Genomic DNA, 22,697 nt, shown 5'->3' on the forward strand with positions numbered 1-22,697 from the left:
GGAAAGGCATCCAGTGTAAAACTTGTGCCAATTCAACATGCAAATGCACCTTGACTCTGCTGTGGTGACCTTGAGTGCAAACAAGGGAGCAGCTGAAGGGATTTACTTAATGAATGGGGTTTATTTCTTTGGTGCTTTATGTGAAGCAGATGTTCAAAGCGCTTTACAGTGATGCCTCACATTCACACCGCACTTTAGGCGGCGCTCATCTGCACACTGGCAGGAACTTGGGGCTGAAAGACGCTGCCGAAGGGTAGCTTCATGATTTTCCAGAGTAACCAGACAATTGAACCTGGTCACAAGCTCCCAATATCCCAAGGCTAAAGGTGACAACAAGGTCAATTCTCTATCATCATCACAAAATGTACTTACTGATGTAGTACATAATACTGTGGCTTGTGGTGTAGGAGTTGGACCACCAACCTGGGTTCAATTCCAGATGTGTGCTTCAGGCTGTCTTGTGTCCTTGCACTATACCAGTCCAAAAAAGGCTAAAATGGTGCCATCTTGGCTGCAGAAGTAACCTTCCCCAACCTGCTTTCTCCGCCCATGTGTAGTAGTAGACACTCCGTGGTATCTGGAGATAAGTGCCTCCACCAAAGGACCTTGGGTCTGTTAGAACTTACTTCCTGCCTCATTTTGGCTTGTCAGTATCTCACAAATAAAAACTGAACTTTCCCATTGATGGGATATAAAGGCCCTAGAAGGGGTTACGACTACCACCACTTCATACCTGAAATGTACACTGGTGGATCCAGAACATTCTTCGTGGGGGTGGGGGGAGCATTTTGATAGCGTACACTCTGAGGTGCACAGAAATGCCTGAGCATTAAAACTGTATACATTATAGCCACTAGGTAGTGCTCTAGCCATGAATTTTCAGTGCATTTTGTAGTTCTGGAGAAATATAGAAAGCAGAATGTGTAACTAAAAACAAAACAGCAAACAAAACATTAAACCTCTGGGGCCGACGCCATCGTATATGATGGCTAAGACCAAGCTTTACTAAATTCTAAATAACTTTTTAATGATATGAGATAGAAACTTACTTTTTTTTTTGCTGAAAGGTTAACTCCGCGGACTTTTGATTCAGCTATCGTGTGTGTGGGCCGCTGAAGAGGAGGTACTGCTGGCCCCCCACCACCAGATGGCGCCCTGCTTGAAGTGCGGGCTTCAAGCACAAGGGCGTCATAGCAACCGGGAGTGACAGCTGTCACCCGTCATCAGCACCAGCTGTCACTCATATCACGATCATACCACCACCACCATAAGGCCGGACTGCACTCCACCTCCCCAGCCGAGAAATCAGCTTACCTTGGAGGTAATTCCTCTGCTGACCTCAACGCTGACAATAGTCCTGAACTCTTTTTGGCAGCCGTTTCCTGTGGTGTTGCCTTATCTGGGGAATTGGCGTTTGGTGTGATCAGCGACGGCTTCGCTTCACACTCCAACCAGATAAGTGGTTAGACAGGAGCTGCACGAGTGTGTGATTGGAGGTGGAGGTGCTCCCTCCCAAAAGAACACAGACGGTGGAATTACTGAGTGTGCGAACTCACACTCATCTAAACTGTTTCTTTTCTCTGCCAGCAGTACCTGGTCTGACAGCTGGAGACGGTGGCCACCTGGGGCTCCAGGACTTGGCGGCTCCGGTGTTCTTCAGATCCGTTGGCGGTGAAGGCTGTGTGGGATCCGTCTCAGTTCTAGACGGACGTCTCCTATCCTCAAGCCTGCCCACACGTCACTCAACATTTAATTGTCTGTGGTACCAAAACTGTGTTTGTCTGTATTTCGTTGTGCACTCACAACATAAATTGTTACTGTTGGGGTTATCCATTGTCCGTATCATTTAGAGCCCCCTGTTGTGGGTCCGTGTTCCTACACTTTCACAACAGGATTTCCTCGGCCAGTGTCATGGATCCCGAGGGGCGTCAACCATCGCTTGAACAGCCAATGGAAGAGCGAGGTGAACAGGCGTCAGCAGGAGGCATGTTAGGTGAGCTGCAGCAAATCTTGACCGCTTTCACTGCTCGGCTGGACTTAGTCACCGAGCAGAATGTGATTCTCAATCGGAGGATGGAGGCTCTCAACCGCCCGGGTGGAAAGCGCAGGCTCAGGGCGCTGCTGCAGCACCTCCTCCCGCTGACCGGAGGCCTGAGACAGACATTCCGCTGGTCATTCAACGAACCCCCCCACCATCCCCTGAAGCTTACGGCGTCTCTGGAAGCCGACGTCCGGGAGTACATCCAGGCCTGCACCACCTGCGCCAGGGGCAAAGCGGACCACCAAAGAACCCAGGGTCTCCTCCAGCCTTTGCCCATGCCTCATCGCCCCTGGTCTCACATCGGCCTGGACTTCGTCACGGGCCTCCTGCTGTCCCAGGGCAAGACAACCATCCTCACGATAGTGGACCGGTTCTCCAAGGTGGCCACTTCGTGGCCTTCCCGAAGTTCCCGATGGGCCCAGGAGACTGCAGACCTCCTGGTCCACCATGTCATGCGTCTGCATGGGATTCCATCGACATTGTCTCAGATCGTGGTCCCCAGTTTCTCCTCCCAGGTCTGGAGGAGTTTCTGCAGGGAACTGGGGGCCACAGTAAGCCTCTCGTCCGGGTACCACCCCCAGACGAATGGGCAGGCAGAGCGGATGAATCAGGAGTTGGAGCAGGTCCTCCGCTGCGTGACCTCCACGCACCCGACGGCCTGGAGTGACCATCTGGCCTGGATCAAGTATGCTCATAATAGCCAAGTAGCATCTGCCACCGGCCTCTCCCATTCGAGATATGTTGGGGTACCAGCCCCCATTATTTCCGTTGGTGGAGGGAGAGGTCGGGGTGCCCTCGGTCCAGGCCCATCTGAGAAGGTGCCGTCGGGTGTGGCGTACCGCCGCTCTGCCCTGCTCAAGCCCGGACGAGGCCAAGGCCCATGCAGACCGCCGGCATGCCCCGGCCCCTACGTATCAGCCCGGGCAGGCGGTTTGGCTATCCACTAAAGACATTCCCCTACAAGTGGAATCCCAAAAACTAAAGGACAGATATATCGGACCCTTCACCATCCTAAAAGTCCCTCAGCCCAGCCGCAGTGAAGCCAGCAATCCGGTTTTTCATGTGTCAAGACTCAAACCCTGCCACTCCTCTCCCCTCTGTGCCCCCGGACCGGCGCCGCCGCCTGCCCGGATCATTGACGGGGAGCCGGCTTGGACTGTGCGCTGGCTCCTGGACGTCCGTCGGAAGGGCCGGGGGTTCCAGTATTTGGTGGACTGGGAGGGGTATTCACCCGAAGAACGCTCCTGGGTGAAGAAGAGCTTCATCCTGGACCCGGCCCTCCTGGCCGACTTCTACCGGCAGCACCCGGACAAGCCTGGTCGGGCGCCAGGAGGCGCCCGTTGAGGGGGGGGGTCCTGTTGTGTGGGCCGCTGAAGAGGAGGTACTGCTGGCCCACCACCACCAGATGGCGCCCTGCTTGAAGTGCGGGCTTCAAGCACGAGGGCGTCATAGCAACCGGGAGTGACAGCTGTCACTCGTCATCAGCACCAGCTGTCACTCATTCACATCGTACCACCACCACCATAAAGGCCGGGCTGCAACTCCACCTCCCCGCCGAGAAATCAGCTACCTTGGAGGTAATTTCTCTGCTGACTCAACTCTGACAAATAGTCTGAACTCTTTTTGCAGCCGTTTTCCTGTGGTGTTGCCTTATCTGGGGAATTGGCGTTTGGTGTGAAATCAGCGACAACTTTGCTTCACACTCCAACCAGATAAGTGGTTAGACAGGAGCTGCACGAGTGTGTGATTGGAGGTGGAGGTGCTCCCTCCCAAAAGAACATAGACGGTGGAATTACTGAGTGTGCGAACTCACACTCATCTAAACTGTTTCTGTTCTCTGCCAGCAGTACCCGGTCTGACAGCTGGAGACGGTGGCCACCTGGGGCTCCAGGACTTGGCGGCTCCGGTGTTCTTCAGATCCGTTGGCGGTGAAGGCTGTGTGGGATCCGGCCCGGTTCTAGACGGACGTTTCCTATCCTCAAGCCTGCCCACACGTCACTCAACATTTAATTGTCTGTGGTACCAAAACTGTGTTTGTCTGTATTCCGTTGTGCACTTCACAACATTAAATTGTTACTGTTTGGCTTATCCATTATCCGTTCATTTAGCGCCCCCTGTTGTGGGTCTGTGTTCCTACACTTTCACAACACATCGGCCATCTTTGAACTCCTAATAGAAGCTGTGTGATGACATGCGCAATGTGAGTGTCCAATCAGAATTGGTTCACTGTCACATGGTTTTCCAAAATCCAATCATAGGGCAGATTATCCTCATGTGAAAAGCCAAAGATCGTTTTCAGGAGTGATATGTTACTAGTTGGCCCGTTTGAATAGCCCCCTGGGTGCTCCAATGAGTACATACTATTGGGCTCCAAATACGCCCTGCGCCATTACGCACAGCGATCACCTGAAAGCAGACGGAGTAGACGAGAGCCTCTGATGACAATCTCACGTGCTCAAACAAAGAGTGTGTAACTATCAGGATTGCTCCACTAGTTTGCATGTGAATGTTACTGGATAACTCTGTTTCTTTTACCATGAAGACAAAAAAACGCATAGACCATTTTGTATATATTGCTCAAAATGTGCATTTGTGTTTATTGTTTGAACCTTTTTGTTGTACAGTCTTTCACACAAGACCTCAAATTACCTTTATAAAGTGTCAAAACCGTTGTTTATTATAGTTTGCTGTGTGTTTTAATAAATGTATGTGGAACATTATTTTTCGCTTTATTTTTTCCTTCCTTAGTTTTGATTGTAAACCTTTATTACACTTATAAAACACAACAAAAGTATATATATTATGAAAGTACAGGTTGTCCTGAAAAAAAAGAGACATAAAACTTGATTGTTTGACGCAGAGAGAGCTGTTAACAGCAATAATAAAACATTTATGCCAGGCGAGTGGACTGTACAAAAAATGCCCTTGGACCCCAGAGGGTTAAGTAAAAGGTATATTAAGAAGTGTTAAACTAAAAAGCTGTACATTGGTACAAATGTTCATTTATTTATTTCATGCTTTATGAAATGTTTAATTAAAATGTTTTATGTTCATTTTGTTTTCCTGCTCGGGAGGTTTTATATTTGTGTATTCTTGTAATTTGGACTATTATTATTATATACTTTTGACATTTATTTTAATTGAAAGTGTAATTATTTTTATGGTGAGACATTTTTATGTGTGAGACACTCGGCACAACCCAGGATCCCTTCACAGGAAGCAATTCAGGTAGATGGTTTAAATGGTGTTCGATATAGTTCAGTTCTCCAGAAGCAGTTGTAACACAATGCTGGCATGGCAATTCAGTAGGAACCATGGTGGGGACACAGGCAGGCTCTCAAGTCTGTAAGACAGGCAAAGGGATGGACCCAGAAGGGCAGTCAGTGTACCAGTGCCTGAAGGGGCAGGTTAGAACTCCCAACCAGGGACAGAAAGCAGAGATCGAACACCAGGAAAGCAAACAGGGAATATGGGAAAGCGCTGCATAGTGCAAGGAGACAATCAAACACTGGACACATGAGGAGAGAGACGTTAAATATACAAGAACATAATTACTCTGATGAGACGCACCTGTGGAGACACAGGAAGAAAGCCATGACAACGCACAAGAGATGAGAGATTTCAAAATAACACAGGAAGTGCAGCAGACGGGACAGATGTGTGACACAGGAAAAACACTCAAAGCTAATGAAAACCCCAAATATAGAAATAAATAAGCATTGCTTTTCTTCATGTTTCCCCATTAAAAAATATCAAAGTATCAATTGACACAAAATTAGGAAGAGGCAAATATACACAGTGGGGAAAATAAGTATTTGACCCCTGTCAGTTTTGCAGGTTTTCCCAACTACAAAGAATGGAGAGGTTTGTATTTTTTTATCGTAGGTACACTTCAACTGTGAGAGGCAGAATCTAAAAAAAAATAAATAAAAAAAAATAAAAAAAAATCCAGAAAATAACATTGTATGATTTTTAAATAATTAATTTGCATTTTATTGCATAAAATAAGTATTTGACCCCCTACCAACCAGCAAGAATTCTAGCTCACACAGACCTGTTCATTTTTCTTTAAGAAGCCCTCTTATTTTGCACTCTTTACTCTTTCTGTATTAATTGCACCTGTTTGAACTTGTTACCTGTATAAAAGACACCTGTATAAAAGACACCTGTTCACACACTCAATCAATCACACTCCAACCTGTCCACCATAGCCAAGACCAAAGAGGTGTGTAAGAACACCAGGGACAAAACTGTAGACCTGCACAAGGCTGGGATGGACTACAGGACAACAGGCAAGCAGCTTGGTAGAAGACAACAACTGTTATGATCATTTATTAGAAAGTGGAAGAAACACAAGATGACTGTCAGTCTCCCTCGGTCTGGGATTCCATACAAGATCTCACTTTGTGGGTTAGGGTTAGGGTAAGGATGATTCTGAGAAAGCTCAGAACTACATCAATGACCTGAAGAGAGCTGGGACCACAGTCACAAAGATTACATTAGTAACACATGATGCTGTTAGGGTTTAAAATCCTGCAGCGCAGCAAGGTCCCCCTGCTCAAGCCAGCACATGTCCAGGAGGAGTGGACCAAAATCCCTGTTGCAGTGTATGAAAACTTGGTCAAAAACTACAGGAAATGTAAACGTCTGACCTCTGTAATGGCAAACAAATGTTTCTGTACCAATTGTTAAGCTCTGTTTTTCTAGGGGGTCAAATACTTATTTCATGCAATAAAATGCAAATTAATTATTTAAAAATCATACAATGTGATTTACTGGATTTTTTTTAGCTTCTGTCTCTCACAGTTGAAGTGTACCTACGATAAAAATGACAGAACTCTCCATTCTTTGTAGGTGGGAAAACCTGCAAAACTGGCACGGGGTCAAATACTTATTTTCCCCATTGTATAAATAATGATTCATTAATTCATTTTCTACACCAGCTCATTCCAATTAAGGGTCATGGAGAGCTGGAGCCTGTCCCAGTTGTCTTTGGATGAGAGTTGGGTACACCCCGGACAGGCTGACAGTTCAAACTGCAGGGTCAAATATAGATAAACACATTCACAGCTATGGTTAATTCAAACTTTCCAATTCACCTAACCTGCATGGTTTTGGAAGTGGGAAGAAGCCTGGAAGGAATCCATGCAAACACATGGAGACCACTGGAATTCCACACAGAAAGGACCCAGTGCGTTCTTGTTGTGAGGCAGCAGTGCTCGCCACTAAGCCACAGTGCTGCCCTATTAATAGTCATAACAATAACCTCATCTGAAGGGCATCTTTTGGGAATGTATGGAGTAAATGTGGTTTCCAACATGAAAGGGACTCTGATGGTCATCAAACAAAAGAGAATGAGGCAAAACTATCACTTGTTAACCAAAGAGGAAGGTGTTTTTGATGAAACCAGTAATGAGCTGGCTATGAATGAATGAATGAATTAATTTATTCGCACACACACACACACACACACACACACACACACACACACACACCACACACACACACACACACACACACACACACACACACCACACACACACACACTTAACAACACAACAACAAAAAAATCATGAATCAAAAACAAAATGAAAAACTCAAACAATTTCCCAGTTTGTGTGGCCGAAAGGATGTAGGCAGAAGGAAAGCTTCTAACACCCACCCCTTTTATACTTATATATACACTCAATACCTAGCATACTCTCTATGTCGCCTGTAAATAATTTCTGCAATTACAGGAAAATAGCCTTTTCTTAAACTCAGAGAAAATGTCTAAATCAGCATCTCTGTAGTGTGCAGTTTGGCCACGAGGACGGTTGTGGTTTTGCTAAGATTGGCACATGCTCAGGGGTGGATCCAAGGGTGGGGACAGAGGGGCACTAGCTCTATCTGTAATGGGATAGGTTACCCTTGTGAGACTTAAACCCCTGCATGATATCGCGGGATTTGACCGGGACAGCCTGCCATTGCACAACACAAACACAGCATCACTTCACACAGAAAGATGGTGTACTGTTTTGTTTTTGGCTGTAATCATCGAGGCAGTAGCGAAAAGTGAAGTTTTTTTCAGTTCCCTGTAGAGAAAGGAAACAAGGCAAATGGTAGAGGTTGTGCTGGTAAATTTTAGCAAGAATTAATGTGAATAATGATAATGGGCTGTCCCCGCAAAGCAGGATTATTGTGTCATATGCTCTTTCATTTAACCCCTTTATCGCCCACCCTCAAATGAGACTACTCTGCCCTACTGGTCCCTATAGTGTCTGGCCTCACATAATACCAATAAATTCTTATATATTGCAAATTTGTTTGATTCCCACTCCAGAGCAGAAGGTGGCAGTAATGAATGATTAAGCTGGATGCTAACCACAGTAACACAAGAAGAAGAAGATTATGATTAAGGCGGCTGGTTCCCACCTCCTCCACTAGTATGGAAAAGGAGGCGTATCATCTGCAGCAAGTTACTCTGTTTCATTGACTGAGTGCACTTTGCAGTGAGTGCTTCTGATTTGAAGAAGAAGAAGAACACTTATGTTGAAACTTGTTTGAAATAAATAAATCAAATTCAATAAATAAAACTTTACCAAAGTGAACAAAGGACAATTGTCAAATATATTCAAGGATGTACAGTGAGGCAAATAAGTATTTGATCCACTGTCAATTTTGTAAGGTTTCCCACCTAGAAAGAATGGATAGATCTTAGGTACACTTCAGCTGTGAGAGACAGAATCTAAAAAAAAAAATTAGAAAATCACATTGTATGATTTTTAAATGATTAATCTGCATTTTATTGCATGAAATAAGTATTTGATACAACAGAAAAACAGACCTTAATATTTGGTACGGAAACCTTTGCTTGCAATTACAGAGGTTAGACGTTTCCTGTAGTTAATTCAGCCACATGGGGTGTACAGCCAGTACATTCTGAGTGCTGGTCCCAAGCCTGAATAAATGAGGAGGTTTGCATCAGGAAGGGCATCCGGCATAAAATAAGCCAACCCAACCATGCAGGCTAAGAATCGAATTTCCAGACAGGATCAGTCGAGGCCCAGGTTAACAATGTCCCCTACTGGTGCTGTTTCCCAACAGGGTGCTGGCGGAAATTGGGCTACTGCTGGGCGAAGAAGAAGAGGAGGAGAACATGTCCACAGACAGCGGGAGAAGAGGAAAACTAGAAGGGTGGAAATGAGAGTGGGGACTTTGAATGTTGGCAGTATGACTGGTGAAGGGAGAGAGCTGGCTGATATGATGGAGAGGAGAAAGGTAGACATATTGTGTGTGCAAGAGACCAAGTGTAAGGGAAGAAAGAGCAGGAGCATCGGCAATGGGTTCAAGTTGTTGTATCATGGTGAGGGTAGGAAGAGAAATGGTGTTGGGGTCATTTTAAAGGGAGAGTATGTTATGCGTGTGTTGGAGGTTAAGTGAGTGTCTGACAGGGTGATGAGTGTGAAGTTGTAAATTGAAGGGGTGATGATGAATATCATCATACATATGCCCCACAGGTAGGTTGCGAGATGAAGGAAAAAGAAGAATTCTGGAGTGAGTTAGAAGAGGTGGTGCAGAGTGTACCCAAGCATGAAAGAGTGGTGATAGGAGCGGACTTCAATGGGCATGTTGGTGAAGGGAACAGAGGTGATGAGGAAGTAATGGGTAGATATGGTATCAAGGATAGGAATGTGGAAGGACAGATGGTTGGTGATTTTGCAAAAAGTATGGAAATGGCTGTGGTGAATACCAACTTTAGGAAAAGGGATTTGCACAGAGTGACATATAAGAGTGGAGGAAGGTGCCCACAGGTGGACTACATTCTATGTAGGAGATGCAAGCTCAGATAACTTTGAGACTGTAAGGTGGTGGCAGGAGAGAGTGTAGTTAGACAGCATAGGGTGGTGGTTTGTAGGATGACTTTAGAAGCAAAGAAAAAGAAGAGAGTGAAAGCGCAACAAGGGATCAGATGGTGGAAGCTGAAGGAGGAAGAATTTTGTGTGAAATTTAGTGAGCAGGTGAGAGAAGCACTGGGTGACCACCCTTTGGAAGTGGAGCTCAGTTTTCTCTGATGTGACTGAAATGTTCATTGATGCTGGTTCAGCCATTCGCAAAGTGCTGTTCCTCACATTTAAGAAAAACAGCTGAAATAGAAGTAACACATGCTCCAAAAGGTCTGGTGGCAGTTCCGGTGGGGGTGTTATGTCAAATTTTGATGAGAAAGTTCAAGAATCATGGGCAGACATGATTGAAGTTTTCTTTTTTTTGGTCACAGAAACTATCTGATATCACTTTCTGGATACATGAGGATAATTGTATCAGCTTTACTGGGGCACACAGCTGAGGCAACACTTTAACAATGTACTATGTGTTGTGGGCTGGGGTGTTTGGCTGGCTTGGTTTTTGTTTTCTGTTTCTCCCACCAGGTGGTATGCATTCAGGACTGAGTGGCTGAGCATTAGGACCTCACCCTGAACACCTGAGGCTTGTTTTCACATGCAGGTCATCAGGACTCACAGCTGTGGTGTATTTTGTCTTAATCAGAGATTGCTGCATTTAAACCTTGAATGCACAGTGTGTGATTGCCAGAGACTAGACCTTGTGAGCAGACGTGTGAGATCGACGTCAGGAGAACAATCTCACCATTACGGACGCAGAGACCGCTCCAGGTTTGACGCCACAGTCTGTGAAGGAGGATTGGGTGAGGTCTCACGCTCTTCAGCACACTTCCTGAGGTAATTCGGTTTTTGGTGACTTTTATGAAGTAATGACAGTGGATTTGGTGTCCCTCACACCTTGTGTTAGTGAGCTGTCACGTTATGCTAATTGTCTAATCAGCTTCTGTTGCAGTGGCGATTTGAACTGAGTTGTTCCCTGCCTGCAGGGTAAGAAGCTGATGTATAGATTTAAGCCAGGAAGTGTTTGCTGATTGCGTGCACCTTTGAGTTGTGTCTCTGTGTGGAGTTGGACTCACCTCATGTTTTCTTTCTTCACAGACTTGGTTTGTCGCGGCCACCTGGGGGGTGTCGGCGGGGTCCCTGGGTCCGAACTGCTGTGGCTCCGGACCGTTTGCGCTGTTGAGAGCGCGCCGTGTTTCCACCTCACCAGACCGTGGACTTTTTGGTTGTTTAGCACTGCACACTGTTATGTTTATTAAATTATGTTATCCTTTGAACCGTGCTCTGCTTATTTTATGCTGGGTCCTTTCAAACGCTGGGTCGGTGCTCCGACCGCGTCCGAAACATAACAGTAGTCTCTGGCCATTTAACAATGGACCAGCGGAAGCAGAGACGGTATTTTTGCCGGGAAGGCTGCAGCAGATGTTGGAGTTGATCCGGGATCAGTTGCGGGTGCTCTCCGCCCGGGTTGTGCGCGTTGGTGCGCGCATGGCGGAGTTTACAGCTTGGGTCGCGTCGCACCCCGCTGTTACGGCTGTAGCCCCGTCTCCTCCCGTGCAGCTGGCTCCGACGCCTGTTGTAGCAGCCCCGGTGGTATTTAGTTTGCACTTTAAGCTGTTTGTTATAACCTGCTGTTATTTACAGCAGTGTGAATGGGTTTTTACTCTGTTACCACAGGGATTTTCTTATTTGGCACTTTGGCTCCCTCTGTTGGTGACAGAGTCACATTACCGTTCAGGTTCAAAGGATGGAAAACAATGTTTTTCCATTCTTTGCACTTGACGACGTAGGCCAATGTTAGTTTTTTTTGTTATTGGTCTATTATCTGTTTCTTGTTTTAGTATGTGGTGTTTTTATCAGGGTTTAATTTGTTGTTTTTGTGGGTTTTAAAGCACTGTCTGTGGTCTGGTGGAGTTGAAAATGCAGGCTGTCTGGAGCATAGTTTGACCCAGGTGACTTTATGTTTGTCTGTTGGTCTTCTTTATTTCTTTTGGTTTCACCTCCCAGGGTTTGATGGGATGGTCTTCTGGGGGGTGATGGGGGGGTAATTGGGTTGTTTTTTTTTTTTTCTTTTTTTGTTTTTGTTGTTCCCTGTCTTCTCCTCCGGCCCCAGCCGTTTGAGCCGTAAGTTGTCGGCGTTGCTGGGGTGGTGCAGTTCAGTTATGCTGGGTGTTTCCCAGGTAACCTCTGCACCCGGGAGGGGAGGGGGGGGGTTTTGGGGTATTTATTTATTTTTTTTAATTCCCTTTACAACCTCCAGCCTTGGCGCACCTCTGTGCCGTTTGCCATTGGCGTTGCTGGGGTGGTGCAGTTCGGTTATGCTGGGCGTTTCCCAGGTAACCTCTGCACCCGGGTGGGGGGGTGTTTAGGGGTGTTTTTTGTTACTTCCCTGTTCCACCTCCGGCTTCAGCGCGCCTTTGAGCCGTACGCCATCGGCGTAGCTGAGGTTTGGGGCAGTGGAATATACCCGTGGCTGGTTTGAAAGTCGGAGGGGTGTCGCCGTCTTGTGCCGTACGCCATTACCGCTGTTCCACTCCTCCCGGTTGACTTTTGGGGTATAGTCATGGTTGGTGTCACTGGACGTACTTACAGTTTCCACTGCGCTGAGGGGGTGGGGTTGGGGTTGTTGTTTTGTTTGTATGTTTGTTTGTTTTTTCCGCCCTCAGGGTGTGACTGTGGTGTCCTCTGGGGGGGAAAGGGCTGTGGGTCCATCTAGCCATAGACGGCCGGGGCTGGGTCTGTTAGTCATGAGGGGGGGCGTCTCCTGGGGTTTGATGGAACGGTCCTCTGGGAGGCGCTGGGAGTCCCCGTGGGTGACTTTGATCCCAGAGGTACCGTCGCTGATGGTTATTACTCCTGGAGCTGGCGGGATGTCCCTCTGGTGGGTGTTGGTCCTACATGTCGTCCGGGGGGGGGGGGGGGGGGGGGGGAGTGTTAGCGTTTTTTTTTTTTTGTTTGCAAGCTTAAGTTTGGGTTGTGTTTTTTCTTTTCTCCTCTTACCCGGGGTTTTGATGGGACGGTCCTCTGGGGAGGGGGGGGTTGGTATGGTTGTTTGTGTTTGTCTTTTTTTTGTTTTATGGCTGAGCAGACTTTAACACATAGTCGGAAGAAGGCTGAGTGCACAGGTTCAAGAACTCCTGGCCAAAATTATGCAAAGTGAACAACTAAAGCAAGAGTCGACAGGAATGAACGCAAAGGTGGAGACTCTAACAGGTTTGCTAAATGAAACAGAGGGCAAGACCATTAAAATCTGCACTGGAGTGTCAGCTGCAGAGCAGTCTGCTGCAGACAGGCTCAGGGTGGGAAAGGATGAGCTCCAGGATGAGAGTGATGGTCTCGGCACGGAGTTCCCTGTTGACAGAGAAGAGGTGGCTGGAAGCGTGCGTTATCCAGCTGAGGGAAGAGCTGGAGAGGCTCAACATTGAGATGATCAATGACTGCATGAAGAAATTAACATTGCAGGTGGAGCAGCTGATGATGGAGCTGTCGTCAGAGCACAGTAACGCACAGCTCCTGGAGACGGGCCTTTCCCAGCTGGATCGTCAGCACAAGGAGCCGAAACTGAAGCTGCAGGAGGTGTTTTTTGTTCCCAGCCAACATTCCAGCCATGGTCCCTGGAGGGGGGCTTTGTTTTTTCTGGTCCAGGTCCGTGTGGTTGACAGGAGGCTGCCCGTGAAGGTGGGGTACTGTTGTGGGCTGGGGTGTTTGGCTGGCTTGGTTTTTGTTTTCTGTTTCTCCCACCAGGTGGTATGCATTCAGGACTGAGTGGCTGAGCATTAGGACCTCACCCTGAACACCTGAGGCTTGTTTTCACATGCAGCTCATCAGGACTCACAGCTGTGGTGTATTTTGTCTTAATCAGAGATTGCTGCATTTAAACCTTGAATGCACAGTGTGTGATTGCCAGAGACTCAACCTTGTGAGCAGACGTGTGAGATCGACGTCAGGAGAACAATCTCACCATTACGGACGCAGAGACCGCTCCAGGTTTGACGCCACAGTCTGTGAAGGAGGATTCAGCACACTTCCTGAGGTAATTCGGTTTTTGGTGACTTTTATGAAGTAATGACAGTGGATTTGGTGTCCCTCACACCTTGTGTTAGTGAGCTGTCACGTTATGCTAATTGTCTAATCAGCTTCTGCTGCAGTGGAGATTTGAACTGAGTTGTTCCGTGCCTGCAGGGTAAGAAGCTGATGTATAGATTTAAGCCAGGAAGTGTTTGCTGATTGCGTGCACCTTTGAGTTGTGTGTCTCTGTGTGGAGTTGGACTCACCATGTTTTCTTTCTTCACAGACTTGGTTTGTCGCGGTCACCTGGGGGGTGTCGGCGGGGTCCCTGGGTCCGAACTGCTGTGGCTCCGGACCGTTTACGCTGTTGAGAGCGCGCCGTGTTTCCACCTCACCAGACCGCGGACGTTTTGGTTGTTAGCACTGCACACTGTTATGTTTATTAAATTCTGTTATCCTTTGAACCGTGCTCTGCTTATTTTATGCTGGGTCCTTTCAAATGCTGGGTCGGTGCTCCGACCGCGTCCGAAACATACTATGGACTACCATACAATGGATTACCCTGGGTCTTGGATGGCAACTACTCAGCTAGACAACCAGTCCATGTCCACCTCTCGACCTCTAGAAAGTCAATATCTGTCTGCCACTGCCAAGTGAAATGTGATTATTCCCTTGGCCTTCTCCAGCCGCTGGGGTCCTCAACACTCAGGCAGCTGGCCACTAGATCGTGTGAAGACAAACGTGTCACATGAGCAAAATGTTTGAGCTGACATCTCTCAGCACAATGCCAGTGGTACTTCCCATTTTAAAGTCCTAATGCTGGTTTGATACAAAGTCACTCCAGCAGTACCCAAGCATCCTTAGAAGAGACTGAGTATCAATGAAGACATCTGTGTCCAAGTCTCACAATCACACACTAAGAGGAAGCACTAGAACCTGAATGTCTTGGGCCTTCCTTCTCCTGCAAAGATATCAGCATCGCCAAACACCTTTGTTCTAAGGCCTAAAAGCTCTTCTGAGGCATTTCTTGATCTCAAAGGTTGAGTGTCACTGCAGAGATAAGTGAAAGTTTATCACTTTTACCAAATAAAGACACACCAAGTCCATTAATTAATCTTTTTGCTCTAAAACAACAAACAAAATACATTTTTGTAGCATTTTAACATTTAACCAGTATATATTTACAACACATACTTCAATGTTTCTTTGTATATTTTATTTTCTGCATACACTCACAAATATTTAACCCTAACTTTAAGATTTATGTAATTTTATTAGATGACAAATTCCCATTTACTTTTGTTTAGATAATTTTAATACAAACCTACCAAATAAACCTTACATGATGCATATTCATTACTTTAATAAATCCTATTTATTCGAAATGCATAATCCTCAGCTTTATGCATTTGGTATTAATAAAATCTAATTACTCTAAATCAATAATGACAGTATTTATTTAAAATACATATATTGTTTGAATTGCATAATAATTATGTTACCTATGCCATTTATCTTGTATAGGTAACATAATTATTATGCAATTCAAACAATATACTTTATGTATTTTAAATAAATGCTGTCATTATTATTATTGATTTAGAGTAATTATATTTTATTCGTACTAAATACATAAAGCTGAGGATTATGCATTTCAAATGAATAGGATTTATTACAGTAATGAATATGCATCATGTAAGGTTTATTTGGTAGGTTTGTATTAAAATTATCTAAAAAAGTAAATGGGAATTTGTCATGTAATAAAATTACATAAATCTTAAAAGTTAGGGTTAAATATTTCTGTGAGTGTATAATCTCCTTGTACACACGTATGGGATTTGAACCACACACTAAATATGGTATTTGAGTTTCTCATCCTTATTTTCTTTTTTCCCTCTTCAATGCCTTCATGCCACTGAGGATTTTCAAGATGAGCAGTTCTTCAGGCCAGGATACTATAACAGTGAACCAAAGAAAAATACAGACCGATGAGCCAGGATTTAATAATCACGCCCTATTTTTATCCAAAGCATTTTTCAGTACCATGTGTGCATAAATTTTATCACGGCTGCACCTGGTGGGAGGCTGTTCCCTCTGCCAGTATTAACCCTCTAAGCGGCACCAGATCTTATTCTTCTTTTTCTTTTAAATAATATATTTAAATAGTGCTAAAATGGATTTAACTTTGTAATCCACCTTTAAGTCTTAATCAGCAACAACAGGCTGCAACAGAGAAGCCCATCTCAACTTCACTAAATGTGACAGAATTTACCTTACAGTTTTTTACAACCGCTATGACCCGTTTGTCAGAACCTTAAACACTTTTTCAAAAATGTTAACGCACATCACTCCTGAAACACACAATTCCCCAAATAGGTAAATTCATGCTCAAATTCACACAGTGTAAATAAACTCAGACACACACTTCCAAAATACAATAATACACTAACACAGTTCACCAAAGCACTGACACAGAAACAACAGAAACATTTAGTCAGTCACAGCACAGTGTCATTAAAAACACAGACAACTGATGGAATAACACAAACTGAATCACTTTGCATGTGTCAAATCTATTTTTTTCTTTTTTCATTTTTTTTAATTTTATTTTTTACAATCAACAGATTATTGTATTGATCATACATGTGAATTAATGTTTGTGATGGAGTTCTTCATTTTTCATTTGTTGGGCATGAATTTTGTTCCATTTTTGTACAACACTCAGCACAAAACACGACCCATGTCAGAGCAGCGTTGCAGAATGTTTGTGAGGGAAGAAGACAGTAAATGACAGGATTTGCAGTTAAACACTTTACTGTATTGCAAAAATGAAAATGATTTACAGTACAATAAAGAAGAAAAAAAAATCAGCATTTAGCTGTCATTCATTACTGCATTGTCAAATACACAAAAAGAAAAAGGAGCAGAAACAATGACTAAAAGAGGAAGAAAACAAAAAGCTAATCTACTCGGTCGTCAGCACTGGGCCGCATATTTTCATCGACATCACACCTGATGTCTTCTCCAGCCAGGCATCTTGGGAAGTATCTTTTTGCATGCATTATCCAGCCCTGAGCCCCACCACCCATTCTAACTCCCCTTCTACCTCTACCTCTAGGCATTTTTCTCACTTGTTTTTTGCAAGACCGCCACCTTGTCCCTTGTCTTGTCTTTTTGTTCTTTTCCCTCACAAGATCCACCTATAAATATAGGTGATGTGATTGAAAAAAGCCCAGCACCTGAGCTGGGTGAGATGGGAATTGTGATCAATGTAATCTTCAATCCATTAGTTTTGAACATGAGGTTTTCTGTTGTGACAAACCGTGTTAAGGCAATTGAAACTTCACCAGTTAACATGAATTTTTCGAACCGTGTCCACTTCGATGTGCCTCACAGGTTTGAAACAATTTGATCAAACAAAGCGCCAGTCTCTCAACAACATCTCAGACAAAGGAATTCCAACGAGGGGGCTGGACCACACCTCCCACAAGGCGTGCTCACAGGCGAATAACATCACCGACAGGTGTGGAAAAACTCACGCATGCGCATGAGGGTTCAAGCATGTCTGACGTACAAACATATGAATGAAATCCATATAGTTTTTGAAAAAAATAAAAAGGACCTATACTTTATGGACAGACCTCGTACTGTTGTGGTCATGATTGAGCTTGTGTGTAAAAAGGAGTTGAAACTAATTTTAAAAGGTTAACACAGACTCCACAAAGCAACTGTAGAACATTTTCATGAAGACACCATCTACATTATAATTCCTAAGTTTTCGCAGAAAGTGCATTCTGTTGTGAAAAGTGTAGGAACACGGACCCACAACAGGGGGTGCAAATGAACGGGCAATGGAATAAGCCAAATATAACAATTTAATGTTGTGAATGTGCACAACAGAGCAACAGACAACACAATTGAGATAAACAGTCAAATTAGTTACGGTGATGTGTGAGCAGGCTCGAGGATAGAAGACGCCCGTCCAGAAAAGAGCTGGATCCCACACGCCTTCCACTCCACCGGACCTGAAGCAATCCTGGAGCCAATAAGCACTGGGTCCCCAGGTGGCTACTGCCTCCGGCTGTCAGATCGGGTACTGCTGGCAGGAAGAACAGACAGGTGATGGTGGGTGCGTGAACACCCAGCAAACAGTTCAACATAAAGGTGGAAAGCACCTCCACCTCTCAATCACAACTCTCACGGAGCTCGTACAGATCCTGAAGTCACACTAAACAGAGTCTGCAAACTCAGAATTAATGTCAGTCAAGCACAGAAGTAAAGACGTTACCACTGTATGGCACCAAAAGGCTGAGACGTTTACTTGTTCGGTAGACGATTTCTCGGCAGTGAGGTGAAGATGCTGCCCGGCTCTTATGGAGGTGTGGATGATGATGATGAGTGACAGCTGGCGTTGTTGATGAGTGACAGCTGCCACTCCCGGTTGCTCCGGCGCCCTCACGTGCCTGAAGCCCGCACTTCAGGCAGGGCGCCCTCTGGTGGTGGGCCAGCAGTACCTCCTCTTCAGCGGCCCACACAACACATTCTTTGATGAGCCTTACTGCATACTGCATTAACCTGCAATTCAAAGGATAATTTATTGTCAGTTTGGGTGCCCAGATACTTATAATTCTCAACAATATCTATGGGCTTCCCATCAATGGACATTTGATTCAGAACAGGTGGTGTTTTCCTGAAATCAATGTTATCAGTGGAGGAGGCAATGCCTCAGACAGTGTCTGTAAACAGGTAAAAGGTGAGTCAGGATTGCCATCTATAACTGGCTTCAGCATTTCCTATTGGTCACGGTTGATGTCAATATTGAGAACAGCTGCTTCTGATTAGCTAGCAGGTGATATTAATTTGCGAATGTGAGGAGAGCTAACACCTGTGTCTTCCTGGTAAATCCTGTGCTTCACTCCATGAACGGTTATGGGAACACATGAGAACTATAATAATCCAGCAAACCAAGGTTGTGAAGTGATTAACTTAAATAGTGACATGTAATGAGGAGACGAGAGACAAATTTGGTGATTCTGATGTAGCACAGCTGTAGGATCACCAAGTGACAGGGCCATCCCTACAAACAGACAGACAGACTGAAAAACATAGTGAAATATCAACCTGCAAGAAACCCAGGGTGAGTATAACCTAAACCCTAAATAAGATACTCAACCACCTGTGGCGTTAACAAAAGGAGAACTCAACCAAAGATCTGTGCCAGAAAAACAAAACAGAACTCAAAAATGCAAAAGTATAAAACAAAGGTAAAGTGACAAAAATCAACACCATCTAACCAACAGGACATCACACAGGGACAAGGGGTGGAACATATACAATGATGGAAAATAAATATGATCCACTGTCGATTTTGCAAGTTTTCCCACCTACAAAGAATGGAGAGGTCTGTAATTTTTATCATAGGTACACTTCAACTGTGAGAGACAGAATCTAAAAAAAATCCAGAAAGTCACATTGTATGATTTTAAAATAATTTATTTGTATTTTATTGCATGAAAAAAGTATTTGATGCAATAGAAAAACAGACCATAATATTTGGTACAGAAACCTTTGTTTGCAGTTACAGAGGTCAGACGTTTCCTTTAGTTCTTGACCAAGTTTGGACACTACAGCAGGGATTTTGGTTCACTCCTCCATACAGATCTTCTCCAGATCTTACAGGTTTCAAGTTTCAGCTCCGTCCAAAGATTTTCTATTGAGTTCTTGTCTGGAGACTGGCTCGGCCACTCCAGGACCTTGACATGCTTCTTACGGAACCACTCCTTAGTTGCCCTGGCTGTGTGTTTGGGGTCATTGTCATCCTGGAAGACCCAGCCATGACTCATCTTCAATGTTCTGACTGAGGAAAGGAGGTTGTTTGCCAAAATCTCGCGAATCATGAACCCATCCATCCTCCCTTCAATATGTCCCCTTTGCAGAAAAGCACCCCCCAAAATGACGTTTCCACCCCCATGCTTCAAGGTTGGGATGGTGTTCTTGGTGTTGTTCTCATCTTCCAATCACAGTGAGTGGAGTTGATACCAAAAACCTCTATTTTGGTCTCATCTGACCACATGACCTTCTCCCGTGTCTCCTGTGGATTATCCAGATGGTCACTGGCGAACTTCAAACGGGCCTGGACATGGGCTGGCTTGAGCAGGGGGACCTTGCTGCCCTGCAGGATTTTAAACCATGACGGTGTAGTGTGTTACTAATGTAATCTTTGCAACTGTGGTTCCAGCTCTCTTCAGGTCATTGACCAGGTCCTCCCGTGTAGTTGTGGGATGATTCCTTACTTTTCTCAGAATCATTCTTACCCCATGAGGTGAGATCTTCCACCTCTCTTCTGTGGAACCAGCTCCCAATTCAGATCAGGGAGACAGACACCCTCTCTACTTTTAAGATTAGGCTTAAAACTTTCCTTTTTGCTAAAGCTTATAGTTAGGGCTGGATCAGGTGACCCTGAACCATCCCTTAGTTATTCTGCTATAGACTTAGACTGCTGGGGGGTTCCCATGATGCACTGAGTGTTTCTTTCTCTTTTTGCTCTGTATGCACCACTCTGCATTTAATCATTAGTGATTGATCTCTGCTCCCCTCCACAGCATGTCTTTTTCCTGGTTCTCTCCCTCAGCCCCAACCAGTCCCAGCAGAAGACTGCCCCTCCCTGAGCCTGGTTCTGCTGGAGGTTTCTTCCTGTTAAAAGGGAGTTTTTCCTTCCCACTGTTGCCAAGTGCTTGCTCACAGGGGGTCGTTTTGACCGTTGGGGTTTTTCCGTAATTATTGTATGGCCTTGCCTTACAATATAAGGCGCCTTGGGGCAACTGTTTGTTGTGATTTGGCGCTATATAAATAAAAGATCTTGCATGGAGCCCCAGACCGAGGAAGCTCGACGGTCATCTTTCTTCCATTTTCTAATAATTACGACAACAATTGTTGTCTTCTCATCAAGCTGCTTGCCTATTGTCCCGTAGCCCATCTCAGCCTTGTGCAGGTCTACAATTTTGTCCCTGGTGTCCTTAGACAGCTCTTTGGTCTTGGCCATGGTGGACAGGTTGGAGTGTGATTAATTGAGTGTGTGGACAGGTGTCTTTTACACAGGTAACAAGTTCAAACAGGTGCAATTAATACAGGAAAGAGTACAGAATAGGAGGGCTTCTTAAAGAAAAGCTAAAAGGTCTGTGAGAATAAGAATTCATGCTGGTTGGTAGGAGATCAAATACTTATTTCGTACGATATAATGCAAATTAATTCTTTAAATATCATACATTGTGATTTTCTGGATTTTTTTTTTAGATTTTGTTTCTCACAGTTGAAGTGTACCTACGATAAAAGTTACAGACCTCCATCCTTTGTAGGTGGGAAAACTTGCAAAATTGACAATGTTTCAAAAACTTATTTTCTCCACTGTATATCTGCCCATTTGCTCCACTGGAGAGAGGGGGGAAACAGTTCATAGATCCTGGAAAATAATAGCCCATCTACATTGCTTTTTAATGATTATGCTACTTGAAATTCTCCCAAAGCGTATGTATCATAGCCTCTGACAGCCAAGTCCAGCTCCTGGTCTTTCTGTGGCAGAACTCTTTCAACTGACAAGGAAAAGGGGCAAAACCAGATAGCTTTGGGCAGGTGAGGCCCATCAACCTTGGTTGGTAGCTCACATAGGGGAAGGTAAATCCAAAAGGACAACTCCTCGAACATCTCAATGTATTTCTCTGTTAGCGGTGGGAGGAGGAAGAACTTCCTCAGGATATGTGAAATTGCAACATCATCACCCTGTATAAGAACAAAGGAGATCACAGTGACTGTAACAACTACTGTGGATCTTCTTGCTGTGCATTGTTGGGAAAGTATTTGCCCAAGTGAACCTTGTGAGCCATGATGGCCTCTTCAAAGTCCTTGCAAGGATTAGAAAACAGTTCAGTGGACCATCATCATCAACTCCATTTGACATTAAGAGTGGAGTCGAGCAAGGGTGTGTACTGCCCCCATCTTCTTTGGTATCATTGCAGTCATGCTTCAGGAGGCCTTCAGAACATCAAATAATGCAATTCATCTCCATATTCAATTTATTTCATATGTAGCGCCAAATCACAACAAAGTTGCCTCAAGACGCTCCATATTAGATGGAAAACTTTACAACTTGTCCACACTGAGGGCAAAGATGAAGAAATGTTCTTATCAGAGGTACAGTTGTGTTCAGAATAATAGTAGTGCTATGTGACTAAAAAGATTAATCCAGGTTCTGAGTATATTTCTTATTGTTACATGGGAAACAAGATACCAGTAGATTCAGTAGATTCTCACAAATCCAACAAGACCAAACATTCATGATATGCACACTCTTAAGGCTATGAAATTGGGCTATTAGTAAAAAAAGTAGAAAAGGGGGTGTTCACAATAATAGTAGCATCTGCTGTTGATGCTACAAACTCAAAACTATTATGTTCAAACTGCTTTTTTAGCAATCCTGTGAATCACTATTTAGTTATATAACCACAGTTTTTCATGATTTCTTCACATCTGCGAGGCATTAATTTTGTTGGTTTGGAACCAAGATTTTGCTCATTTACTAGTGTCCTTGGGGTCATTGTCTTGTTGAAACACCCATTTCAAGGACATGTCCTCTTCAGCATAAGGCAACATGACCTCTTCAAGCATTTTGACATATCCAAACTGATCCATGATACCTGGTATGCGATATATAGGCCCAACACCATAGTAGAAGAAACATGCCCATATCATGATGCTTGCACCACCATGCTTCA

The sequence above is a fragment of the Thalassophryne amazonica genome, chromosome 16, assembly GCF_902500255.1.
Source record: "Thalassophryne amazonica chromosome 16, fThaAma1.1, whole genome shotgun sequence".
NCBI lineage: Eukaryota > Metazoa > Chordata > Actinopteri > Batrachoidiformes > Batrachoididae > Thalassophryne > Thalassophryne amazonica.